We start from the raw sequence: 22,676 nt of genomic DNA on the forward strand, positions 1-22,676 counted from the left end.
TGCCCTTGCCTTCTTATGTTAGAATGCATAACCAAAAGCACCCAAGAGCTGACATTCAGTTCAGGATTTCTGAGACCCTTCCTCCTTTCCTTGCTGTGAAAAATAATGATCTGCTGTTCTCTGACTGTCATTCAAACAATGGGCCCAAGAAGCCAGCATCTCTCTCCTCACTGGCCTCTTTTTCTCTAAATGTACTGCCCATCACCACTTTCCAAACCACATTAGTCATGAAGTGCTGACAATAATTACTAACAAATTGAAATGGTTGCCCAAAATGATGACTGTACAGGCCTACAGAATTGGTATTTTTACTGCAGTAAAAGGGTATGAGTATGAGGCTTCATAAGAAATTTTATGGCATTTTGGCTACTGATCACAGGTACAAATTATCCATGCTCAATTAAAGAAAGATGAAAGTTCAGCTTTCTATAATTAAACCAATAACTTGTTCAGCCTCAGGCTGGAAGTAAATGTTAAGGATTCGTGTCTTGCAATCCTGCATGAAGAATTAAAGAAGCAAACTCTATTATCACCGACTTACTTAAAATCAAGGCCTTATCCATATTGGAAATTATTCATGATGACACTTTTAGATCAGGAAAAAAATAAGTCATTCTCACACTCTTTTGGCTGCCTTGCAGGCAATAACTTTCTTCACTATTCTGTTTGGAATATTGCATCATTTAGATCATTCTTCTTAAGTCAATCCAGACATTTTCTTTAGATTCTGCTAAGAATATTATATGAAATTTAAGGACTGGAAAAAATACTTAAAGAGATATTTTAACATGATTTTAAAAAGTCCAACAACCGGCTCTGCAACTTCCTACCCTCTGCTTCTATTTCCTTACCTATAAAATGGGCTGTGATGATTAGTTTTATTTGTCAGTTTAGCTAGGCTGCAATCCTTATTTATTCAACCAAACACTAATCTAGGTGTTTCTGCAAAGGTGTTTTGTAGATGTGATTACAGTCCACAGTCAGTTAATTATAAGTACAGGAGATTATCCTAGGTAATCTGGGTGGGTCTAGTTCAATCCATTGAAAGTCCTTAAGAGCAGAACTGAGGCTTCCCTGAGGAAGAAGTTCTGCCTGTGTCTTCAGATCATGCCAAGGAGTTCTAGCCTCCCCCTCCTAACAGCATGCCTTACAGATTTTGAAATTACCTAGCGGCCCCCAGTTGTGTAAACCAATTCCTTCCAATAATTCTATGTCCAACCATCCACCCACCCATCCATCCATCCATCCATCCATCTTTCTGCTTGTTTCTCTTGTTATACCTTGACTGATACATGAGGATAATAAAGCCTATTCTGCAGCAGTGCTATAAGAATAAAATGAGATTGTATATATAAAAATTATTTTAACACAAAATAAATGTAAGGATGTGTATGTAGAATTACTATTTGATTTGACTAACTCAAATCGAGCTAACAACTCCATATAATCACTGCTCTTTCCTAACAGGCCTTATGATTTTGTTTTCCAGATTCTGCATATCTGTTACATTCTAAGGCCACTTCACAACACTACCAAACCCAGCTTTACAGTTTGGAAGACTGAGAGAATCATACCCAAAGCCACAAACATCCAAATATGGTGTTCTTCACAAGAAACTAATAATGAACTTGAGACAGAGTCTGCAGGGATAGGTATCAGAAGTCAAGTCTAAAGTATATGAGGTCTATGTTCAAACAGGAGCCTGGACATGACTGAGATAAAGAATGATTCCAGAGCTGGGCACACTGGCTTATGCCTATAATTCCAGTGACTCAGGAGGCTGAGGCAAGAGGATTGCTTGAGGCCAAGAGTCTAAGGCTATATTGAGCTATGATTGCACCACTACTGTCCAACCCGGGGGACACAGCAAGAGCTTGTCTCTTAAAAAAGAAAAAAAAAGATTGAGTCCAGAGTTAGAGCTACAGGATAAAAAGAAGTTAACTGAACTCAGGGGGAGAAAGGAGGGGAACCTACTCCAAATTCTAGCTCAGGTCTTACCTAAATGTGGGCTGGCTCAGCTCCCAAGTGGCTGAGTGAGGTCATGACTGAGAAGAAAGGACCCCTGGCCCAAGTCGTGAGTTGAATGACTCTTAGGTTGAGAAGCTTTCGTACCTAAGAATCAAGTGGCCAGTGGTGCACCATGGGAGAGATGATCACCAAACTTTTCTTCTCTTTGAGGTCACACACCTAGATTACCTGCCCCAGTCTCCCTTGCAGTTAGATCTGGCTGTGAGGTTGAGTTTTCGCCAGTGGGATAAAGATGGAAGTTTCCACTGGCCTAACCCATAAATTCCTCCACAACTCTTCCCACTTTTAATCTTATGCCCCCATGTCGTCTCTTCTCCCAGCCTTCTTCGTCTCAGTAAATGTCACTAGCACATATCCAGTCATTCAAGGAAAAACACAATGGAGAAAACCATCCTCAACTACCCATTCCCTTTACCTCACTCTTTCCCAGCATCCTGCAAAATCTGGCTCCAAATATAGCTCCAGTTTGTCCACTTCCCTCCCTCTTCTCCAGTCTATAACCCTGGTTTACTCCATCACCATCTCTCAAATACCCTCCCTCTTCTGCAGTCTATAACCTTGGTTTACTCCATCACCATCTCTCAAATACCCTCCCTCTTCTCCAGTCTATAACCTTGGTTTACTCCATCACCATCTCTCAAATACCCTCCCTCTTCTCCAGTCTATAACCCTGGTTTACTCCATCACCATCTCTCAAATACCCTCCCTCTTCTCCAGTCTATAACCCTGGTTTACTCCATCACCATCTCTCAAATACCCTCCCTTTTCTCCAGTCTATAACCTTGGTTTACTCCATCACCATCTCTCAAATACCCTCCCTTTTCTCCAGTCTATAACCTTGGTTTACTCCATCACCATCTCTCAAATACCCTCCCTTTTCTCCAGTCTATAACCTTGGTTTACTCCATCACCATCTCTCAAATACCCTCCCTTTTCTCCAGTCTATAACCTTGGTTTACTCCATCACCATCTCTCAAATACCCTCCCTTTTCTCCAGTCTATAACCTTGGTTTACTCCATCACCATCTCTCAATTAGACTATTGAAATAAAATCCTACCTGGAATTTAAACTCTTAACTGTCTCTCTGTTTCTATTCTCATCCTCCAATAGCCTATTCTATATACCATGGCAGAATGATCTTTCAAATCACGAATCCAGTTTTGTCACTTCACTGCTTGAAACTTTCCAGGAGGCTTCTCTTCCTTCGTAATTAAATAAAATTTGAACCCTGAATGTGGCCTAAACCCTACACATTTTGCCTCACCAACCTCTGTCACCGCATCTCTTACCACTATCACCCTAGCTCACTGGGATTTGTGCCACACCAAACTTCAAACACACCAAACGTATTTCTGCCTTATGAACTTTGAACTTGCTACTCCTTTTCACTCCCGGAACACTCCTGCCCCAGATCTTTGCTGGTGCCTTTATATTTTTCAAGTCTCAGTTTAAATATCACCTCTTCCAAGAGACATCCTTTGACTACCATATATCAAATATCCCCTAAGCTCATTATTCTTTGTCACTGTACTCTGTTTTGCTTTTGGAATTATTTGTTTTCTTTCATGTTGTCAATCTCCCTCTCTGAATCTTTAGCTTCATAAGAGCAGGGACCTTACCTAACTTCTTTATTTCACTGCTATATCCCCAACAGTATAATCTTGGTCATCTCATTCCCCTTTCTAACCCTTATTTTCTCCATTTTTAAGATGATGACTTGGGATTCGGTGCTTACAGGAGACTGGCTCTTGACATTCTTTGCATCCACAGTTCCAGGGAGGCTTTAGAGCTCAATACTTTCCAGCCAGTGACATTTCTAAATGCATTTTCCAAATGAAGTCAATGCCCTCGGGCAGCCCAGTGGGGAGGTCATGGATAGCCAGTGAGAAGGAAGTCTGATGAGTTGGATTACATAGTTCCTTTGCTACACCAATCCAGCCATACTAAGGAGATGCACCTCATTAGGTACTAAATGTTTAGTGACTGTCACTATTAATTGGTGGGGATTAATACTCAAAGGAGACAGTAAATCTCATGCTGTACTCAATGACATCAGCCCCTTGCAGTCAGACAATGCACTGGGAGTTTGAATCTAAAGCACTACAAAGAAAGAACCCAGAGACTATCCCTTCTCTGCTTATAAGAGTAAGTATTGGTTGCCAATTATATAGAGGATCTCCTCAGTTACCAGGATCTGTATTAAATATCTTACATGCTTTTATCATTTCATCTTTACCTCGATCCTATGGCATAGTTCCAATATTATCCTCATTTTATGGATGGGGAAACTTCCAAATAGAGAGCAGAAGCACCTTGCCCAAGGTCACAGAGCTAATAATGATGGATCCTTTGATTAGGGTCTGTTTCATTCAGAAGCCTATGATCTTAGCTACTAAGTAATATTCCATTTCCTATAATTATCATCTCACCATATGATTACAATTATTTTTATTCAAACCTTTTCCATTCTTCAAGTCTGGGCTCAAATGCTACTTTTTTTCACAAAGCTTTCTCTAACCCCCAGAAAGACCCATACTCGCCATCAGCATTCTCTGCATTGGTCATATAGAATCAATCACATAGGGGAAGGAGACTCAGTAACAAACATTTAATAGCATATACAGTATGCAGGCACTGTCACAGTCAAAAGCTTATGTTAGTCTTACAACTACCCTGAGAAAAATACATTCATATCTGTTTTGAAAGGTAAAATGCCTTGAGCAGAGTCTTATGGCTCAAAGTGGCAGAACCAGAATTTAAACCCAGGTCTGCTTGATTGCAGAGCCCAAGACATTTCCACAAACTTACTATGAGCTCTTCATTATGCCCTTGGACTAAATAATTCCCCCTGTTATAAGTCCTCATAGCACCATGTGCTTCTTTATAGCCCCCACCCCAGTTATAATTTCATCTATGTTTGTGTGATTAATTTTAATTTCCTTTTTTAGGCCCTAACTCCATGTACAAATGACCATATCTCTTTTTGCTCTACAAAATCCCCAACACTTGACAAATACAGTAGTCATGGACCTTATACAAGTATATTTGAATAAATGCACAAACCATGTACATTTCATTGCATACATTTAATACATAAATAGAGCCCTTCCCTGCTAGATTCTAATTTCTCTGAGGCAGGTTACCAACCTAATTTATTTCTGGATCCCTCATGATGTTCTGCACTTCATAGGAACTCAATAAACATTTACTGGATACATTTTGCTTACCAGTCTGTCTGTACCATTTGAAACTCTGTAACATCCAAGGCTTCTAAGTAGGCCTTGGATTTAATTATAGAATAAGATTACCACAGAAGAGTTTTCTAACCTAACAGATATAGATTTGAAAGCCATGGGGAGCATGAAACCCATGTCACAAAAGTGTATCAGTCAAAATAAGTTAAGCTATGCTGCTATGATAAACACAGCAGCTTAAAGAAAAGGTTTGTTTCTCACTTGCACTACACAGACATTGCAGGCTGTCTGAGGTCATTGTTCTACATCATCCTAACTCCAGGACCTAAGCTAACAGAGCATTTCCGGTTGCCATGGCAGAAGGAAAATGGGGCAAAGGCAAATAATTCAATAGCTCTCACAGCTTTTACTGGAGGTAATGCTGTATCACTTCTTCTCATATTTCACTGGCTATGTCTACCTTCAAGAAAGTGATGAAATGCCCTCTTACTCCACAGCAGGGAGCTCATGCCAAAATATTTGCTGGATGGCACTAATGACCACCACCACAACAGACTGCATAGGAGAAAACACTGAGAAATTGAAATGGGAGAATTCCCTGACACCCCTTGCTGAACGTGAGACAGGGGTGTTGCTCATCTGTTCAGTAACCACTGCTCCTCAAACCCCTTATGTGAGGGGAGCATGCAGACAGGTAGGTTCAGGAGCCAGAGCAAGCACCCCTGGGCTCCAGCCCCAGGGCAGCATTCAGGGTTGAGAGCCTGCAACCCCCAAAGCCCAAATGGGCTGTGTTACAGTGTACTCTTTCAGCCTTGCCATTCGCGGGCAGCTTATCTGTTAACCAGCTCAGTGAATTCTCTGCCTTTTCACAATGGCAGAGGGCCAGTGTGATAGCTTTCTGTACCCAAGCTTTCGTCCAGCATCCCAGAAGAGTCAGGTCACATACAGACTTGAAGGATGAATGCGGGGGTATTATTGAGTGGTAGAAATTGCTCTCAATGAGACGAATGGGGAGCTGGAAGGGGGATGGAGTGGGAAGATGTTCTTGCCCTGGAGTTTGGCCATCCAGTAGCCAATCTCCTCTCTGACCATCCCCAGCCAAACTCCTCTCAGCATTCGGATGGCCCTTCTCTTCTCTCTCCCACGTCATTCTGCCACTTGTCTACTCTTCTCCTTGTCTGCTTCTGGAGCCTGCAGTCTGGGGTTTACATGGGTACAGGATAGGGGCTGTGGTGAGCCAAAAGGCAGCTTTTGGGCATGAAAACAGGAATGCCTGACTCCATTTAGGGGCATGCGTATCCTGGCTTGATGGTGGGGCACTTGCCAGGGAACCACCCTTTTCTACCTAGTATTTCCCTATCTCCTGTCCGTTCTAAATGATTCATTTAGAACCTGACCTACTTTCTGAAAAAAAAAAATACATCTCCAAGGAATCTACTGTTATAAAATCACTGAAATTGCTAGAGTCTTTCCCTAGACTTTTGAGCAGTTGCTTTCTGGGTCTCAGTGTCCTTATCTGTAAAATGGGAATAAAAATAGAATTTCAGAGCCGCTTTGAAAATCGTCATGATGGCCAGGTGTAGTGGCTCATGCCTGAAATCCCAGCATTTTGGGAGGCTGAGGTGGGTGGACAGTTTGAGTCCAGGAGTTCAAGACCAGCCTGGGCAACATAGCAAGACCCCGTCTCCACTAAAAATACAAAAAAGTAGCCAGGTGTGTTGGCACACACCTGTAGTGCCAGCTACTAAGGAGGCTGAGGTGGGAGAATCACCTGAGTCTGGGAGGTGGAGGCTGCAGTGAGCCGAGATCATGCCACTGCACTCCACTTCAGCCTGGGCAACCAGAGTGAGAACCTGTCTCAAAAAAAAAAAAAGAAAGAAAAAGAAAAATATAATGATGTACATGAAAGCACCCATCATAGGGCCTGGCACAAACAGCTGATCACTAAATATTAGCCTTCTAAGAAACATAATCTTCAAATCCAAGTATGGGCTTTAGAAATGTAAGAAAATTTAATTCCTCCAGATATATTAATAAGTGAGAGAAAACTACGCACTCACCCTCTAAACTTGACATTTTATTTTGCTGATATTGTTGATTGTCTACCCGCTAAAATGACTTGCTGCACACAACTACCCACATATCCCTGCAATGCGAGTACTCAAGTAATTTGAACAGGGCTAAATATACCACATTCTAAGGCAAAAAAAGTAAAAAAAAGGGTAGGGAAAGGAAAGCAGTGGAAGAAAGCTCCTAAAACAACTGGAAACTACCTGTTCCTCCCAGGCAGAACCAACCACCCCATCCAATAGGCTATACAAGTTACCACAATTTTTCTACCCTTCTGCTTTATTTCCTATCTCCACATCCCTCCTGAGCACAGGGCTTGGTGCAGGATCACAGTGTTGTACATTCCTATGTTCTTTTCTTTGTAACTAAGTCACAGGACAAAGAGCCCCAAGAAAGTGGTTTTGTCCAGTGATACACAGCCTTGCTGCTCCCCTACTGTCCACACTCACTCAAGTGTGCGATCCAAGGAGCTGTAAAGGAAAAATATCCCCAAATTAAATATTATTGTATTCCCACTCCTACCTATGCCTCCATACAAATGTTCTACAGGCAAGGGGAGAAGCACATGTTAAAGTTGTAACGTTTCTAAATAGACGTACCATGTAAATGCCTAAGAGAGAGAAGGCTCCCACTTTTTTCCTCCCTCCTACCATCTTTGACAGTCCTCAAGGACAAGTCTCAATTCCAGGACACTAGCCATGCCTGTTAGCAGAGGGGCTATTAGGCAATAAAATATCACCACTTACATGTTCACTTCTGTCTTCTCTCCTTTTCATGCCACTGGATCATAAGAATGTAGACTGGTTTGCACATCGGAAAAGACCTGGCTGTCTGATCAGTTTGCTTTTCTTCCTTCTTTTCTACCCCTGCAGCCTAAGTGGTAAACCGGTCTGAGTAAGGTCAGTACTGCACTTTAGATTATGAGTGACATAAACCAAGAAAGAATCAACTAACAACCATAGGGCACTTTGATTCTCAAAATGGTTTTGGTTCTCTGTCTTACTCTATCTTCATAGCAACCTGTACTTGTTTCCTAAGGCTGCCATATCACCATGCCAAAGCTGGTTGGCTTAAAACAACAGAAATTTATTGTCTCATAGCTCTGGAGGCTAACAAGTCCAAGATCAAGGCACCAGAAAATCTGGTATCTGGTAAGAGCCTGTTTCCCTGTTTCCCAGGTCATAGATGGCACCTTCTCAATGTGTCTCCACATGATGGACGGGGCAAGGCAGCTCTCTTTGGTCTCTTTTACAAGACCACTAATCCCATTCATAAGGGCTCCACTGCCATGATGTAATCACCTTCCAAAGGCCTTCCAGTATCATCACATTAGGGGTTAGGAACTTAACATATAAATTTGGCAAGGACACAAATATTCAAGCACAGCAAAAAGTTTATATGTATTTATCTTCCCCTTCCTAGAACTGACCAAAGACTAGAGCTTGGGGCTAGCCCACTGCTCTGGACATACATGCTTTCCCCTCCCATCTCATGCCTCCCAGAGAAACTGCAGCTCCTGCATGCTTCAAGTGGAACTACTCTAACAACAAACAGCTACTGGAGAAGCAATGTTGCCCTCTCAAATGCAATATTCCCGGACTATGTGCTAATAAGTTACGTTTAAGAAAACTACTACTTACCCATCCACTATTTTCTTTGCATTTTTTGTCTACTGTTTTTGTCCACATAATCTGCTTCTCATGATACCCTCAAGAGATAGGCAGAACAATTATTACAGGTATACCTTGGACATATTGTGGGTTTGGTCCTAGACCACAATAAAGTGAGTCATACAAATTTTTTGGTTTCCCAGAGTTAGGTACTTGCTCTAGATTAGGCTTTGGCTTAAAGAAATGTTGTATGTGGTTTAATGTTCCATCCAGACCACTGAAACATTCCACATATCAGCAGTAAGACTGTTTGCTCTCTTACCACTCATGTATTCACTAGAGCGGCACTTTTAATGTCCTTCAAGACTTTTTCCTTTGCATTCACAACTTGGCTAACTGCTTGGCAAAAGAGCTCTAGCTTTTGGTCCATCTCAGCTTTTACATACCTTCCTCACTAAGCTTAATCATTTCTAGCTTTTGATTTAAAGTGAGAGACACCTGATTCTTCCTTTCACTTGAACAGTTAGAGGGCATTGCAGGGCTATTAATGGGCCTAATTTCAATACTGTTGTGTCTCAGGGAATAGGGAGGATCAAGGAGGGGTGGAGAGATGGAGGAACAGCCTGTCAGTGGAGAAGCCAGAACACACACAAGATTTATCGATTAAGTTTGCCGTCTTTTATGGACATGGTTCGTGGCACCCCAAAACAATTACAATAGTAACATCAAAGATCAATGATCACAGATCACTGTAACAGATATAATAATAATGAAAAAGTCTTAAATATTGTGAAAATTGTTCACATTTGAAACAGACACAAAGTGAGCACATGCTGTTGGATAAATGCCACCAATAGCCTTGCTTGACGCAAGGTTGCCACAAACCTTCAGTTTGTAAAAAATGCAAATCTGTGAAAAACAATAAAGCACAATTTTTAAAAATAAGAATCAAAAAAGCTATGAGGAATTCACAAATATGCAACACAATTTAGAAGGTGGTCCAGAATCCCAGAATCTTTTCTCCCCCTAAAGAACCTCCACTGCCCTCCCAACTGTGACATGGCCTTTGAAATCAGGGAGAATAGGGTCATAAGGTTTTTGAAGTGGAAGGAAATTAATCTTATAAAGTAGTACAGAAGGGAGAGTAGAGAACAAACAATTCCCAAGACACATAATAAAACATTGAACAACTGTCACTACCTCGAGGTGATCAGTGTTGGCGAATATTTTCACCTTTCCAAGCAAGAGAAATGTGAAATATGGATAAACTTAGAAAATGAAAAACATAACACCTATGAAGTCCTTCCAATAAAAAGTAAAGTTTTATCATAATTACTGGCTCTGAAGTAATTTGGAAGCCCTACAATGACCTATTCTGTGGGTTAAAAACTGCCATCCATCACAAAACTCGTCTCTACCAAATCAATTTCTAAAACAATCAATAGTAACATACTCAAAAAAGAATGTCTGAGAAATAATAAGAGCCAATGAAACTAATCACGTCAGAGAAAACTCAAGCATGACCTTTTGAGCAATACCGTTTGTTGAGCTGACACTCTGCAAGATAAATAACTTTTAAATAAATGAACACAGGCCAATAGTGAGAAAAAGAACTGTATATGAGCACAATTTCAACACAAAGCTCTAGTATGGCTTTCAAAGTAATCATGCCTTCGCCAGAAACAAAACAGCTTCAATTGAAAGAATTTATCACAGGAATGATAAAATCTTTTGAAATGTCAGCACTAGGTCTAGAAATTATCAAAGGAAAAGAAAATTAAAAATAAAAATGAAAACCTTGCTGACAACAGCAAAAAAGCTATGACAATCCACCACCTTGTCAAATTATCTTTCTTTTATTGGCTCTCTGGCATCAGTCTCCCATCCTCTGAAACTCACGCAAATTCTGTAGCAAACAGTTAAATATTTTATTCAGGTGTAAGTTTATGTGCCTGTTTTAAAAGATATCTTTACCCACTACCCTCCATTTATCTGTCACAGTCTTTTACCATCAAGAGCATGCCTGTTCTCAGTACTATGTAATATTTATGAGATACTCACAGTGTGCTCAATGCAGATATCAATTGAAGGTCTGCCATCTCACTCAACCTTCTTGACCCAGAATCCCAGAGAAACTGATAAATAAACAACTACAGTAACAATATCAACAACAACATCTTTTAACAGATATTGAGCTGTTAATTTGCACCAGCACTGTGCTAAGGGCTCCACGTAGAGTCTTATTTCATATGCACAACAGATGTGCAATATAGGTGTTCTAAGTATCCCCATTTTACAATGAAGAAAATTGAGACTGAGAAATGTTAGGGAACATCCCCAAGACCATACAACCAATATACGGCCAGGGTCTTTCCTGACTCAGGGGTCTCCCTGACTCAGATGCTTTACAAACAGCACTTAACCAACAGGCTGGATGACTTCGCTAGTTCACGTCTTCTCACTGCGTGTTGTTGAAATAGATACTGTAGTGAAGTGCGTTTTCTTCATGCAGTGTGTTGTTGACACTCATCTGAATTAATGCATACAGTGAAAAGGCGTTGAGAATAGTTGAAAAGTACTATGGTACAAATGATGATATGGCATAAATACAATGAAACGGAAAAATGTGAAAAGCAAAAAAAGCAGATTGTAAAACAATACAGACAAAAGTACAAAATAATGTTAGCTAGCCTTTATTAAGTGTTTACTATATCTCAGATATTTTCCAAGTTATTATCCTGTATTAATATATTGACTCTTTATAATAGCTCTATTTATTTACATATACCAGGTATATTAGTTTTCTAGGGCTGTGGTAACAATTCCCACAACCTTAGCAGCTTAAACAACACAAATTTAGTATCTTTTAAATTTTTATTTTATTTTATTATTTTTTTTTTAGAGACAGAGTCTCGCTCTGTCACTCCAGTTGGAGTACAATAGAGTGATCATAGCTCACTGTAATCTTGAACTCCTGAACTCAAGTGATCCTCTGGTCTCAGCCTCCTGAGTAACTGGGACTACAGATGCACACCACCATGCCCCACTCATTTTTACATTTTTTGTAGAGATGGGGTCTTGCTATGTTGCCCAGTCTAGCCTCAAGTGATCCTCCTGTCTTGGCCTCCCAAAGTGCAAGGATTACAAGTGTAAGCCATCACACTTGGCCTAAAAATTTGTATCTTACACTTAGTTCTATAGTTCAGAATTCTGAAATGGAGCTCACTGGGCTATAATCAAGGTGTTGGCAAGGCCATATTCCTTCCCAGAGGCTCTAAGGAACAATCTGTTTCTTTGGCCTTTCCAGCTTCTAGCCACATTCCTTGGCTCTTGACCATCTTCCTCTATCTTCAAAGCCAGCAATAACATGCCAAGACTTCCTCATGCTGCCATCTCTCTGATTCTGTCTCCCAATTCCCTGTTCCACTTTTAAAGACCCTTGTGATTACATTGGGCCCACCCAGATAATCCAGGATACTCTCCCTATTTTATGGTCAGCTGATTAGCAACTTTAATTCTATCTGCAACCTTAATTCTCCTTTACCATGTAACCTAACATATTCACAGGTTTGTGGGATTGGGATGTAGACATCTTTAGGGACCATTATTCTGCCTAGCAGAGTTGTCTTCTGATCCCAAAAGATTCACACATGTCCCAAGCCATTACACCAGGTAATTCTCATTGAGTTTTCTCTATTAGAGCTCCTGCTATCAAAATACAGAAACTAAAATGGTTCATACAGTATGAAATAAATCCCAAAATTAAATAATAAAATATTAACAATATTTATTGGTCAGACATGGTGGTTCATGCCTGTAACCTCAGTGCTTTGGGAGGTCTACACAGGAGGATCACTTGAGCCCAGGAGTCAAGGCCAGCCTGGGCCGCATAGTGAGACTTCATCTCTACAAAAACTTAAAAAATAGCCAGATGTGGTAGCATGCTAATTGGGAAGCTGAGGTGGGAGGATCGCTTGAGCCTAAACTGTTTGAAGTTACAGTGAGCTATAATCACACCACTGCACTCCAGTGTGGGTGACAGAGTGAGACGTCTCTAAAAAAAAGCAAAAGCAACGTTTAGCTCTGGGTAGTAGAATTATGTGTGGTTTTTTTTCTTTCTTACTATGTGATCCATAATTTTATTTATTTTTTTTTTTGAGACGGAGTCTTGCTCTATTGCCCAGGCTAGAGTGCAGTGGCACAATCTCGGCTCACTGCAAACTCCGCCTCCCAGGTTCACGCCATTCTCCTGCCTCAGCCTCCTGAGTAGCTGGGACTACAGGTGCCTGCCACCACACCTGGCTGATTTTTTGTATTTTAAGTTAAGCAGAGACACGGTTTCACCACGTTAGCCAGGATGGTCTCGATCTCCTGACCTCGTGATCCACCCACCTCAGCCTCCCAAAGTGCTGGGATCACAGGCGTGAGCCACTGCGCCCAGCCGTGATCCACAATTTTTACAACAAGCATGAATAACTTCTGCAATCAGAAAAAGTTATTTTATAAAATAAAATGTGTTGAAATGAGTGCCAATAAAAGAATGTGCAGGATGACAGAGGGGCAACAAGGGTAGCACCACCAGCTGCACTCAGATGGGAAGAGAATTAAAAGCTGTCACTGAGAGGGAGTATGCCAGATGGAGAAATGAGCAAGGAGTCTGATGGGCTAATCCAAACCAAAGAATGAAGTCAAGGGCTGGAGGCCAGTTGCTCTTGTCTCCTCCTTACCATCACTCACTGCATAAGGCGTGAGTTAGGGATGGGCAGTTTGCTTATGATAAGGGACTCAGGTTTGGCAAAAACTACAAAAGGAATCTAAGAAAAAGGAAGGACATGGGTAAATCGAAAACCAAACTCATAGACTTGTGTTGAATAAAAGAAAGAACATAGAGAAACAAGTTCAAGTCCCACCTTCACAATTTACAACCGTGCCAACCTGGGTCAGTCTAGCTGCCTATCTGGTCTTTGGTTTCCATAACTTTAAAATAGAAAGGAGAATAATGCCCTGTGCCTCCCAGAGTTGTTATGAATATTAAATTACATGGTATACTTAGCAAACTATAAAGAATCATGACGGGGAAGGAAGGAGGAACCTGTGGTCCATAAAGCAGCAGCTAAAATGTCTCAGCCAAATAAAGGTGGAAAGTTGCAGGTAGGTGCAAGGTAGGCTGGCATTTGAGTAGTTTATGGGGATAGATTATTTTTAACAACATAAACACAGAGGTTCCAAGAAGTTAACTTGTCTCAAGTTAACAACAATAAATGGTAGAGTTGGAACCCTCTGGCTTCAAAGTCTGCTTTTTTCTCTGTTTCTAATATATGCCTTGTGAAACAAGAGATTCAAGGTGTTGAGAAAGTGGCAGAGCAGGGATTAGAGTCTAGATCTACCAACAAGTATAAGTGAGTGTTCTCTCTATGCTGGACACTGTTGTAAGTACTTTGTATATAGTAACTTATTAAATCATCCCAGTATCCATGGAAGGAAATTGTCCCCATTTTTATAGATGAGAAAACTGATGCATTGAAAGATTCAATAAAACCCAAGATCACATAGATAGTAGATGAGCAAATCAAGATTTGAATCCAGGCAGTATAGCACCACAATCTGTATTCACAATCACAAAGCCATGTTGCTCACGAGCAGGTGTATACACATATATTCTGCCAGACTGCTCTGCAACTCCTTAAGCATTGTCTGCAAGCCCCCACATCCATTCTACAGGGTCATGTACATAACAAATGCTCTTGAAAGATTTGTTAAGTTCAGAAATGGCCTTCGAATGCAGTAATATTCAGGGACATGATAAGGAATGAGGAGGAAAAAGCAGACATTCTGGGTGATGTACTAGATATGGAATACCAAAGGGACAACATAAGGAAGGTGCCTAGATTAAGGGACCAGGGACTGGCTGGATCCACACAGAAGGGGGCAGGAGCTCTGTTGAAAGATGGCTGGGAGAGTAAGAGGAAAATGAAGTAAAAGGAAAAGAGGAGGACAGGGAAATCATTTAGTAATCATATAGGAGATGAGTTCCTCAAGATAATATGTTGACATAGTATCTTTAAGCAAAAGAAAATACAAAACTGAAGAAAAAATCACTGCTAGAAATAAAGTAGAACAGGCATGGTTCCTCAAAAGACATTCTGGGAGAAGAAAAGTTTTCAATGAATATGCAAAAATATACAAACAAAAAAACACTCCATAATTCTAACCATTAACCCAATGCCCCATTTCCAAACAGTCAGGTTTAGTTAACAGCTTTTACAGTGCATTTAATTTTCAATTTGTGAGATGTCAATCTGGGAGGCTTTGTTGGAAACCAATGAGGTGAGATTACTCTAGCAATTACCCCCAAATAATGGGTGACTGCATTCAACAAAGCTGTAAATAAAAAATGCCTTTCTTTTCATTAGAGAGAATGAACAGCAGAGAAAAGAGGGCATTTGGGACAACATATTGGAAAAGGTGATCACGCTAAATATATAGTGAGCTTTCATGGGACAGATTTCTAGAATCCTGTAGAAAAATCCCACCAATATACTTGTGTTTAAAAAAATAAAAAGGCGGCACTATTTAGCTTACTAAATTCAGCATAAGGCTCATAGATGGACAGATACTATCTGTCCCACTACTACTCAATGCAAGGTCTACAGTCAGATGAGCACCTAACACAATTTGGTTTGCAGAGTTTTCAAGAAAGCAGTGTACTTTATCTGTACAGCTGCCCATTTCAACTGTCCCTTCTATGCTCATAGGAGCCGGAAAAGAAGGCCCTTGGAAATTGCCATTCTGGAATTGAAAACTTAAATCCTCCACACAACCATTAACTTTTAAAGGACATCTAAAAGTGCAGCTCTGTGATAACCAAGAAGATGATGGTGATAGTTCTGCCAATGACTGAATACACAAATCTCTTAAACCTCTACAGCTGCTCAACAAAACAAAGAAATAAACCTTGCATTTTGCAGAGAATCCATTCTATCATGTTATTCAACAAATTTGTATTCATCTCTGACTATGTTACTGTTACTGAGTATACGCAGTCACAATGGTGAGCAAAAATGAAAACAATTTCTGCCTTCATGGAGTTCACAGTATAGAGGGAAGAGAGGCATTAATGCATAATCACACAAATAAATGTACAACAAAAACTGTGATCCATGTTAGGAATTTAAAAGGTGTCCCTGTGGAAAAAAAAAAAAACCTTGAACTGAGATCTGAAAAGTAAATCAGAGGTGACCAGGGCAAGACAGGGCTGATGTGCTGGATAAGGAGAATAAAAATATTCCTGGAAGAGGGGACTGTATATGCAAAGGTCCTGTAGCAAGAGGGACCACCATACAGTTAAGGAACTGAAAGAAGGTGCAGGAAGCCTGAGGGGCTACGGATGAGCTGAGATGTGAGAGACAGGCATGGTCAAACCATGCCAAGTGGAGGATTTAGGTTATTATAAATGCAGAAGAAAGGCATTTGAAGCAGAGGCTGATAAAGAAGTTATGATATGAATCAGATTTACGTTTTGAAAAATCACTCTAGCTGCCCAGTGGTAAATAAATTGGTGGAGGCAAGCAACATGTCAGAACTCAAGTGATGGAGATTAGAGATTTCTGAACTTACATGACATCATATACAAAGTATTTGGGCAGAGCAATGAATAGCAGCCTCTTAATCCATGTTTGGCCTGCCAGAGCACAGATTCGTTAAAAACACACACTGCTGAACTAGGATTCCTGGTTTGGAATCCCAGGAATGCCACTGTGTGCCCTTGTACAATTTATATAATCTCTCTGCCTCGGTTTTCTCACTGTAAAATGAGAATGATAATATAGGTTACAAAATCTTCATGACCAAATGTATTTTGAAATTCAGAATTTTTTGGACTTTTGAAAGGCATGAGATTACACTAAATATTCTGTAACACCCCCAGCAGAGTCTTGGGTAGGACCCCATATTCAAACACATTAACATTCAAACACATTTTGAAGCAAGATGTATGATTATTAACACTATGTGGAATAAAGACCAATAAGTAGACTTATGTCAATCCAGATCAAGTTTTGCCATCAAACGAGTTTGCACCAACTTTCAAGAAAATTCTGTTTTTTCAGAATCTTTTGAAATTCAGAACTGCAAATGAGGGACTACGCATATGTAGTACCTTCCTCCTAGGGTTATGATGAGGAATAAATGAATCATTGTAAACCCTTGGGAAAGTGTTTGGCACATAGTAAATAGCATTTGTTAAGTAAATAAAGCTCTTAGGTACCAAACTAGCTAGCTGCATGAACTTAGGAGTTCCTACTCTGTAAATGGAAGGATGATAAGATGACCTCTGAGGTCCTTCCAGCTTTCAAGTTCCATAAGACCCCAAAGTGTCTTGAGGAATGTCTGTTTCCAATACTTTGTGGAAAAGCCAGTAGAGGACCCTGAGTCTATTTCTAATCAGTGTTAAAAGAAAAACTTTAGACAAATTAAATTTACCAGAGTTTAATTGAGCAAAGAATAATTTGAGAATTGGGCAGCCCCCTGATCCAGAATAGCTTCAGAGCAATGATGACACCAGACCAATTGTCCCATAGCACTGATGTTTATGGTTTCTTTTGAATAAACATAGAAATGGATCCTCCCAATCTTAAAAGTGGAGAAAGTTAGAATTGTCTTATTTGAGTTTCTTTCTCAGAAAACCAACCATCAGGAGTCCCAGATAGTATTGAGGAACTAAAACTTACCAGACACCACATCTGGACAATGAAACACCAGATCTGTCACCCATCATGATTGCCTAACTGACTCCCTGCTTCCTGCTGACCAATTCCTCTTCCTTACCCCTCATTAACTTATGTTTTTCTGCATGTAGTTACATTTCTTCCCTGCTATATAAACCCCTGATTTTGGTTGGTCAGAGTGATGAATTTGAGACTGATCTCCCATCTCCTCAGCTGCAGCACCCCATTAAAGCCTTCTTCTCTGGCAGTACTCATTGTCTCAGTGACTGGCTTTCTATGCAGGGAGCAGCAAGAACTAGACCAAACTGCTGGCATTTTGGTAATAATGGGGTGGTGGGGGACACATAAGGGAGGTACAGAAACAGTTGGACTGGGTACAGCTTGGCATTTGTCTTATTAGAACATGGGTTGAACAGTTGGCAGCCTGTGACAGGCTAAAACTCTATGATTGGTACAAGAGTAGGTTATAGTCTGTTTACACGTCTAGTTAGGTTACAGTGCACTGTGTAAGGAGAAACCTTTTGGCCAAACTTAAAGTATGTAAGGAGGCCGCTTTGGGCTACACTTAAATTAACAACAGGTAATGATGATGCTATAGCCATTTGATACCTGGTCCTCCCACCTCTTCTGTCCCACTGGTCAGTTCGTTTACACTCAGACTCGTTTCTGTATTTACCTCTCCTCTAATACCGTCTCACCCTCACTCTCCTACACCTCAGCCTGAACAGCGCCCCCTTCCTCATAGCACCATTACCACAGATTCAGTCATGCCCTAAGCTCCTAATCACTGATACAAATCACCAGACTCCCAGAAAAAACAAACTCCTGAGCCAACCCTTGCCTGGGAAATGGAAGCGGACAGCTATTCTCACTGTGCTTGCTTTCAAATGTATTGGGAGCATCGTCAAACTGGGCATCAAAGAGTCTAGCCATATGACTTTGGGAGAGTCAGAAACTTAACTGCTCAGAACCTCAGCTCCCTTACGTGCAACATCAGAATGATAATAATAGCAATAGAACCTTCTTCACACTGCTACTGTGAAGGTCACACCAGGTGTAACACAAGTAAAAGTTACCTTACAAAGTGCAGCTTATTGTTATTATCAACTGTTGCTGCCAGACGAGGTGTCAGAGTCCCAGCCTCAGGAAGTGGTTGGTTCATGGGTCACAGGATAGTAAGAAGAATTTACCAACAATCGTATAGGTTTGAAGAAGAAAATTTTATTAGATAGAAAGAACACTGCAGAAGAATGAGTGGGGTGCCTCAGCAAGAGAGGAATGAGCGCAATGTGGTGGATTTCTCCTTGGGAATATTTATGAATCTTAAAGTGGGTACTTAAGGGTAATTTGAACCGTATTAGCCATGTAGGTCATGAAAAATGACTGCATTTGTAGGCATTTGGTACCTTGATGTCAACAAGGGTTGCACAATGAGTTTCAACATGCATGCATTCCGGAGATGTACAGCAATTCTAGTTACTTATACATTTTTGGGAAAGAAACCTGCAACCAGATGCCTGCTTTAGATAACAGGGAAGTCTAATATTCTAAATTCCTCAAATAAGGAGTTTTGCCTCTGGATGGCCTGCTTGATGGCCACCAGGCGATCTTTGCCTTCCTTGGTTGCCTTATAATTGAAATTCTTTCTGGAAGGAAAGATGTCCTGATAATGAATAGTCCTCCTAGGAAAAGAAAAATCTGCATTTTCAATGCTTTATTTAAAAAGGAAACAAGCATTTATTGACATCTTTACATATGCCAATGCGATCTGAGAGACTACACTTTTATCAATTAAGACAGACACTAAGGTTAAAGAAACCAGGTTACCTACCAGTAGAGCATTCAGGGCCTGGCTGGCATGGTAAATTTCTAAATGCCCACACATAAACTGCCTAACAACAGGAGCTATCAGGCAGATTTACAACCCAGACCACTGTAACAGGACCAAGAGCCAGCCTCACAAACATTTTCTGATAAGCTACTGCAGAACTTAGACCAGTTTCAGCAGCTTACAGAGACTGCACACAAAATGTTTTTGTGTCCTGTAGTTCACTTTTTGATGTACAGAGCCAAATTCTACCTCATTTTAATGCTAAAACCCCACCCCAAAGTGAACATGGGATGTATGTTATATATATATTTACCCGTCAGGCATGCTCACAGCTCCCGTCATAAATATGTGTAGCTTTTCCCCAAACCTGCTGAATATGCATGATAAAGACCCTGGGAAGCATAAAACCCAACCTGTCCCTTCCCTCTTCAAAGAGAGAGCACCTTCAGTCCATGCTAGAGACCTTCTCTTCCTGGTTTGCAAACTGATATCACCAATAAAAGTCTCCTTTCTACTATTTAGCCATCCTGGTGGTCTTTTGGAAGACACCAGGCACTATTCTAGATATTTTTACATGTATTATATTATTCAATCAGAAAACTTACTTTTGTGGACAATGTCATCATATCATATACCTTATTAAATTATTATATGTTTCTTGGTCTTTATTTCAAAACAAATACAGTTTGATGAAAGTCAGATTTATTAATCATAGATTGGTAGCTTAGAAATAATAACACCTTAAATCAGTACATCACTTGACATTCTATAAAGGGCTTGGCCAGTCACTGCTGAGCTTGATTGTCCCAACTGAGGCTGAGATAATAATGGCCCTGTCAGAGGCATTTGAACCAGAGTGATTTCATCTTGAATAGGAGCTGGGTAAAATAAGGCTGAGACCTACTGAGCCGCATTCCCCAGAGGTTAGGCATTCTTAGTCATAGGATGAGATAGGAGACCGGCACAAGATACAGGTCACAAAGACCTTGCTGATAAAAGAAGATGCGGTAAAAAAAGCTGGCCAAAACTCACCAAAACCAAGATGGCAATGAAGTGACCGCTGATCGTCCTCACTGCTCATTATATGCTAACTATAATGCGTTAGCATGCTAAAAAACACTCTCCCCAGTGCCATGACAGTTTACAAATGCCATGGAAACATCTGGAAGTTACCATATATGGTCTAAAAGGGGAGGAAACCTTCAGTTCTGGGTTTGCTTGCCCCTTTCCTGGAAAACTCATGAATAAGCCACACCTTGTTTAGCATATAATCAAGAAATAACTATAAGTATACTCAGTTGAGCCACCCATACTCTGCCTATGGAGTAGGCATTCTTTTGTTTCTTTACTTGTCTAATAAACTTGCTTTCACTCTTCTGTATGGACTCACCCCAAATACTTTCTTGCACAAGGTCCAAGAACCCTCTCTTGAGGTATGGGTCAGGACCCCTTTTCAGTAACAGCCTGATAACAGGAGAATGGCATGAACCCAGGAGGCAATGGTTACAGTGGGGAACTCAGGAATTGAACCCAGGTCTACAGAACACATGCTCTTAACCACTGTGCTCTAATCATTGTCTCTGCAGTCCTGAGAAGGAGTACGCTTCAGCCATATTTTAATGAACAAGTGCTAAATTTCTTTTCTCAGATAATTTCTTCAAGCTGTGTCATTTGGAAGGAAAATAAAACAGCATGGGACACAGCAAAAAGTGGTGAGTTTCATTAAACTGATGTAACAAATGGAAGCACAGAGGAAGAAACACTCTGATGGTCACTTGCAACATGTAAATAAAAAAGCAAGGTTTGCACCATGGTGCAGTTCTCCACCCTCTCTGGCAAGTCCTCCTAATAACTCTGATTTATGGTATGTAAAGTTCTACAGCAGAAGGAAAATCAACTCCTGTTTACCTTGCCTCACCATTTCCCTTCCCATCTCAGAAGGTACTGTGCAAAGCCACTGTGCAGACTTAATAGTTTCTTCCGCATGTCAAGATGCTTTTTCTCACTGCTTTTTTGCTTTTTTTTCTGCAATGAGACAGAGAAGCAATTACCTCTCCATCTGCTCATCTTGATACCTATGCTTCACTGGGCTAGAAAGAAGAGGAAATGAGAATGGGAAATCTAAAACCAAAGGCCTAGAGCCTGAAGAAGATGTACAAAGTTTTTAATTCAATGAGATTTGCATGTAAATCTGCAGTTCAAGTTTCCATCCTACTCCACTTCTAAGAAAAACCTAATTGCATCTGACTAAGGCAAGACAAACAGAACCGTATTTTTAAAAATAATACTTTTAAGGTTCAGAGAATCTACTATAACTCTATCTTGCATTTCTACAGTGATTTATGCTGAACAAAGCATTCACATACATTATCTCATTTATTTATTAAAGCAGTGCTAATTCCTTAAGCAATCATTTGAACTTGGAATGTAAAAGGATTTGGCAGAAAAAAAAATTATCATTTTGAGTGCCTATGGAGTGCTAGCCATTGTACTGAGTGATTTGCATTCATTATCTCCAATCCTTACAACAACCCGGCAAGGCAGGAACATCAGCCCTGGTCCCAGCAGAGTTTAAAGTCATCCAAGAAGGATTGCTGCAGTAACCTGAGGCTAGCAACAGCTCTGAGAACTTAGAGAGGGTAGCAAATGGCAACACCAACTATGGCTTTCCATGGAGTGAGGAACCAACCCTTGTGATATGACAGGGAAAAAATGAGGAGAATAGATACTCTTAACTCACTGCTCACCTGCTGTCTGATCTACTGCTTCTGCCTCCCTTCCTGCTCCATTGTCTAAACACAAATGGAACCAGAGCACAAGGGATCCCACTGATGAAACCCAACAGAATGAGCCTCCTGGGGCATAAAGCAGGGTACAGAAGGGTGAAAAGTGGATCTGGAAGGGAAACAGAAGACATTCAGCACAGTCCATCCCTCCCCCAGCAACACTCCCCCAGGAACCCTCCCCCATCATTTACTGTTATTTTTAATTCAAAAATTGCAAAAATGCCAAAACACGATGAAATGATATCAATTCAGTCAACTTCCCAACAGAAACCCAAAACATGAGCAACCACCAAAAGATGGTTTTCATAAAACTATCTTTTTTCATAAAAATATGAGAGTAAAAAGTGAGGAGATAACTAGTTAACATAAAATATAACTGTTATATTTCTGAAACCAACCAAATTGTCTCATAGAATGATGTTTATGGTTC

At 40.5% G+C, this 22,676-nt stretch overlaps 2 protein-coding genes across 5 annotated transcripts in view; one reads left to right on the forward strand and one right to left on the reverse strand.

The window, feature by feature from the left end:
• The window catches only part of LRRN1 (leucine rich repeat neuronal 1), a 257,800-nt gene extending 242,910 nt beyond the window's left edge, over positions 1-14,890 (forward strand). Inside the window, exon 8 of the transcript XR_004670427.3 lies at positions 1,490-14,890. The gene's annotated coding sequence lies outside the window, so the exon portion shown is untranslated. The remainder of the gene's footprint in view (positions 1-1,489) is intronic.
• Positions 1-22,676, reverse strand: part of SUMF1 (sulfatase modifying factor 1) — a 696,570-nt gene that overhangs the window by 265,058 nt on the left and 408,836 nt on the right. The gene's annotated exons all lie outside the window — the stretch shown is intronic.

This window comes from Pan paniscus, chromosome 2, assembly GCF_029289425.2.
Source record: "Pan paniscus chromosome 2, NHGRI_mPanPan1-v2.0_pri, whole genome shotgun sequence".
In the NCBI taxonomy this organism is placed as follows: Eukaryota; Metazoa; Chordata; class Mammalia; order Primates; family Hominidae; genus Pan; species Pan paniscus.